Source organism: Ctenocephalides felis, unplaced genomic scaffold, assembly GCF_003426905.1.
Source record: "Ctenocephalides felis isolate EL2017-DRISC unplaced genomic scaffold, ASM342690v1 CF-g0.4_SCAFFOLD_01291, whole genome shotgun sequence".
Classification (NCBI taxonomy): domain Eukaryota; kingdom Metazoa; phylum Arthropoda; class Insecta; order Siphonaptera; family Pulicidae; genus Ctenocephalides; species Ctenocephalides felis.
This window is the reverse complement of record NW_020537445.1, coordinates 27,501-33,382: the sequence shown is the minus strand read 5'-3', so window position 1 is coordinate 33,382 and position 5,882 is coordinate 27,501.

Genomic DNA, 5,882 nt, shown 5'->3' with positions numbered 1-5,882 from the left:
TCATCTGTTACTACCCGATTTGAAACATTATCCAATTTCGAACAGTCTTTCGGATTTTTATATAAATTTGTTGAAATAGGATGGCGAATCGTGCGACATAAACGGAGCAGAATTATACGAAGAGTTAATTTCATTGAAAATAACTATAAAAGAGAGGAAACAACACGAAGAACTCCTAAAGTATTTGTACAAACACAATTTACAAAATTCATTTCCAAATGTATCTACAAGCTTAAAACTATTATTAACCATGCCTGTATCAGTTGCGTCTGGAGAACGTAGTTTTTCTAAATTGAAAATCATAAAAAATTACCTACGTACTTCCATGACGCAAGAACGTATGAGCAATCTTTCAATTATCGCGATTGAAAGTGAAATTGCTGAATCTTAAATATTCACGAAGCAATACGATTTTATCAGTAAAAAATCCCGTAGGATTAACTTTTAATATGTACTTTATTTAATAATTGCTTCGTGAAGATTCAGCAATTTCACTTTCAATCGCGATAATTGAAAGATTGAAAGATTTCCCTAATTAACCGGTAACCTAACCGAAATAATTTTATGAAACCGGTTAATTAACCAAAAACCTTTACTATTTTCAATATCAATAAATAATACGTAAGATTTGATTTTTTAAAATCAAATAATTTTAAATTGTCACTGAGCGACACCTAGGATTTTAAATTATCGTATCCTATGTTCTTTATGTTTGATAATTTTGTCTGTGATTATAATACCAATACCATAATTACTTTTTTTCATGTTATTATTAAAGTAAGTAAATTAATTCTATTTTGTATACCTCCCAAATTGCAAGTCAGCCCAGATCTGCCATTGGCCACTGAGCTTTGTTATCCTAATATGTTAGTATAGATTTAAGGGTTATTCCTTGTTTTTATGTTTGATAATTTGTCTGTGATTATAAAACCAATACCATAATTTTTTCATGTTATTATTTTTGTTTAAATTTTAAATAAAAAAATGTTTATTTTGTGCATTTTTTTTTCTTAAATTTCATCCAAAACATATAAATCTCATAAAACCGGTTTTTAGCCGGCTTTTCTTTTCAGAAACCGGTTTGGGAACAAAACCAATATTTTTTTTCGTTCTAGATTTCGGTTAACCAAAAACTGATTTTTCCCCGGTTTGATTCCTGTGTATAATAATAAACATTAAAAATTAAAGTAGTTTTTTTAATGTTATCCTGGGGGCGGCCATATACCCAGGCACGGCCCTGCTGGCAACTGTCAAGACATTAATGCATCTGTCAAGTCAGACTAACCAAGGTCAAGTTGGTTAATGTATGTACATTGTCTGGAAATACTGGGAAAGCAAGGATCTCGAGCGATCTAGGTGGCTCCCTCTCTCCATTCACGGCCGTCGTTGAACAAGCATCTATATTTTTTTCTAATAACGTATATAATTTTTTACAAGATAATAAATCTCTAGTATTTTATTCTGTGTTTGATTTGTTCCTATTTAAATTGATTCCACGATGATGGCATAACAATATACATATATAAATTTAGTGTCACGTTGGATGTGGATTCCATTTAGACGGTAAAGTATATTAAAAATCTCAATTTATAGCCAAAATTTCACATTATTAAAAAAAAATATTTTGACTTATCTACGAGAAATCGTAGAATCAGCTTGAGCTCTGTCGAGAGTCTAGTCTAGACCAAAGACCATAAAGCAACGAACATTTATGAAATCAAATTTATAAACGAATAGTTATGAAATCGTTGTCCAACACTTACGAAAGAAATACAATGAAGCATCTAGTGTTTCTTTCATGAACTATAAGTAGTGAATCGAGATATATAAAATAAATAACCAATTAATTTTCCATAATTATTTATTACAATATTTTATGTGATTCTAGTTATAATCAGATTCAAAATTACCTTTATTAATAATTATAACGTCTATAATAAAAAATCTATAATATATGTTCAATAATTTTGGAAAACAAAATATAGAATTAACTTAATATAGATATTAACTGTATTTTTGTAACAAATAAAAATATATGTACGTTATGTACTAAATATTTTTGTGAGCTTTTTTTTATTTTATTATAAGCGATTATTGATAACAAATAAAACAATTATTTATATTTTTGTTCTTTGGAATTTCTTAGAATAAATATTAAAGATATAGATTTCATACTTTATGCGCAATAATAATATCTTTCTTTAATTTTAGTTTCAATAAATTCAATATAGATAATGAATTCATTTTGATATATTAATTGGAATTATTCGTATAATTTTTTTTTAAAAACGCTATGATTATAATAAGTAGCAGATGTTCGAATGTGCGGTACCTTGGAAAAACCTAAGTCTGGCGTCCAAAAGGATTAATAAATACTATCATATTCGCATATTGTTAGGCTATAATTATAATATTGCAGCATATAAAAGATAAACTTGCAACAAGCGTAAAGTCGTTTAATTTTGGAAAGCATGTATTACATAAATTATAGTGCATAAATACGTGCTTGTATGTTCTAAAAGCTCCCATAAGGGGGGCGATACATGTAACAAGAAAAAAAAAATCGTTTTTTTTTTTTATAAATCGTTACATAACATCTCAAAAATATGCCTGTAAATATTCAAAACAAAATTATCATTATTTATACAATAAAAACTCATTTAAGTGCCACGCCTCAACTCGACGCTTGAGTGCTATGTACTCTATCTGTTTCTGTGTCAAAACTTTAAACGCGTTTTCTCAAAACGACATTTTGAAATTTGCGGGCGTGATAACTCAAAAAGTTCTCAACCGATTCCAAGAAATTTTGCACACATCTACTTTACAGTAATAGCTTCTAGTTAAACCTCAAACATTCCAAAAAAAATTCCAAAAATTAACCCTTTTACCAAAAAAAACATTGAAAAAAATGTGAAAAATCGAACTTTTTTTGTTTAACTAGAAGATATATGTTTTATGAACACGTACAAACTAATTTCTTAATTCAGATCACGTACGAAAAGTGAGAACGCCTGCAAATGATGGCGTTTCCGAGAGGGTCTGGCAGATTTATTTTTACGGCAGCCATTTAAAAAAAAAATGAAAAAATATTGTTTTGTGTATTTTAATATATAATAATAACCCTAAAAGTTCAAAAATTCAAATCATTCCTTCCCAGTTTAAAAAGTCCTCAAAAAATGTAAAAACTAAGGCGATTACATGGTCGCCCCCCTTAATGCAAATTCATATAATGCAACAAATTTTCGTAGGACTGTTTGTATGAGGAGATACGTGTAGCAAGTCAGTGACAAATTTAAATAAGTAGTATATTTCGTTTTTTTTATTCAAAAAAATGGCATCTCGTCGAAACACCAATGTTGTGTGGCATTATTTTGAAAAAATTGATACTACAAAAGCACAGTGCAATGTATGTAAACAGCCCCTGAACTATAGTTCAACCACGGCCAATTGAAACAGCCATTTAAAAAGGTAACACATTTTTACGTATGTTTCTTTAGAAGAATCTGTGTTAGGAACATCTCAGCAGAAGCAGACTCGCCTTTCACCTTATGTGAGAAGCACCAAAGAAACAGTACCGTGCTGCAGCAGTTCACACAGCAACGTACAAATGCGCACCAAAGGTGCACTTTTATTACCAAAAAGATCAGCAACGAACAGAAAAAAATGATCGATAATGATCTAATGAATATGTTCAGTGACAGTTCCATCCATTTTCTGGATTCGCTAGATTCCAGGATATGTTCCTCCATCAAGAAAAACCGTTTCAGGATCTATGCTGGAGGAAATATCATAATGTAGTTGAAGGTAAAAAAAGAAAATTTTAGAAGCGGAAACTCTTTGCATAACCCTAGATTTTTGGACATCCAGGGCTACAGAGTCGTATGCGGCTGTTATAGGTCATTATATTACAGAGGACTACAAATTAAAAAATATGCTTCTCGAATGTTGCCAATTTGAAGGGGGACGCATACATCTGAGAATATAGCAAAGAGATACAAAGACTGCTCACTGAGCAGAGTTTGCAGCAAAAAGTTAATTTTGCCATAGGCGATAACGCTTACAATATGAAAAAGACAATAAAAAATATTTTGGAAATAAAGCATCACGGGTGTTATGCACGCACAATAAATTTAATAGTGAACGATGGACTAAAATTAATTAAAAGTGAAATTGATGTTGTTAAAAAAATAGTAAGTTACTTTAGAAGAAGTGTTACGGCTTCTGAAAAGCTTCAAAGAATCAACTACAAGCATACGGACAAACCAAAAAATTACTCCAAAACATTGATACATGATGGAATTCAACTTTTATATGGTTCGGCGATTTGTGGAACTAGAAGATGCAATTAAAATGACCATGAGTAATATTAGAAACACCAGTAACACCAGAAATGTGGAAAATGTTAAAACAATTATGCTTAATATTGAAACCATGTGAAAATATAACTAATTCTATAAATGGTGAGAACTATTGGGAAGCTTAGCGATCGTTCTAACAAGATGCTTGAATGAGACTTGCTCAAAAATCTTGCTTAGAAAAGGCTTGCTGTCTATTATTAGAAAATAACCGAAATACTTAAATCAAGCATAATGATAGATTTTCAAATGTTGAGAGGAGTGAAACATTTGGAATATCTACATTAATGGATCCAAGATTTAAGTTACAGGGATTTTCTAATATAAGGTTGACAAATACCTCCCTTCCGCCTTTGTATTATAAACCAAGAGCAAAAAGCGGAAGGGAGATATTTGACAACCCAATATACAAAATGCAAACTTTAGTAAGGGACACCTACAGCAAATTGTGGTAAATATCATCGAAAAAACAATAATGGCTGAGTGTGAGGTTTTATCAGAACCATCAATTGAGGACACCGATGAGTATAACCCATGGTTTATTCTAAGCAGTTTGGTAGGAACGTCATCACGTCAATCGACTCCTATGGGTGCAGCCATCAAAAGAGTTGGACATGTATCTGGCTGATGATGTACTGCCAATGAAATCAGCAGATGGCACATTCAACTGCCCAATAGAATGGTGGAGCAAACATAAGCATGTATATCCAAACCTAGCAAAGGTATTTGAAAGATACTGCAATATTATAGCCACTTCGGTTCCATGTGAACGAATGTTCTCTAAGGCAGGGATAATACTAACCGACAGAAGATCGAGACTGAAAAGCACGAAAGTAGAGAAATTATTATCTTTGAATGTAAATCAAGACCAAATCTAACATATATTTGAAACCATTATACTATATGAACTATATATAAAACTGTCAATTATAATTTAATACAAATACATTTGTTTAAAATTAACGTATGAAAATAATTCGTTTAATTTGCAAGACTTTACTCGAACTGCTATTTACATTAATTTTGATTTCAGGTTTTACACAAAGTGATGCATGCATGGTATATAAACTTGTTAGTTAATAACTTACATAAATAGTAAAATTTACGTTTTTAATTATTAATATTTTTAACATAATTTTTTTAAACCTTTCGTTTCAGATAAATGTCACCTCTGTTTCTTTGTGAACAAATGTTTTCAATGGTTAATGATTGATCATAAAATTTTCACAACATTTGCTTTGTAACAAAAAAAACAATTTTTCATTTTCCATAACATAGCTATTTTCATATAACATGTAAATTTGATGTTTTCATGACTATATTTATGGCTTTGCTGTAACGAAAATATTTAAATTTTTTAAATTACACCTAAGTATTAATGATAAATGTCAACAATTGACAACGTCTACTTGACAATTTATAAGAACAAACTTCATATTACCAACTTTCAATGAAACAATTATTTCAACTATCAGTTTCTTAACGTTGCCAGCGTTGAATCGTTAAAAATAACTATAGTTAAAAAAT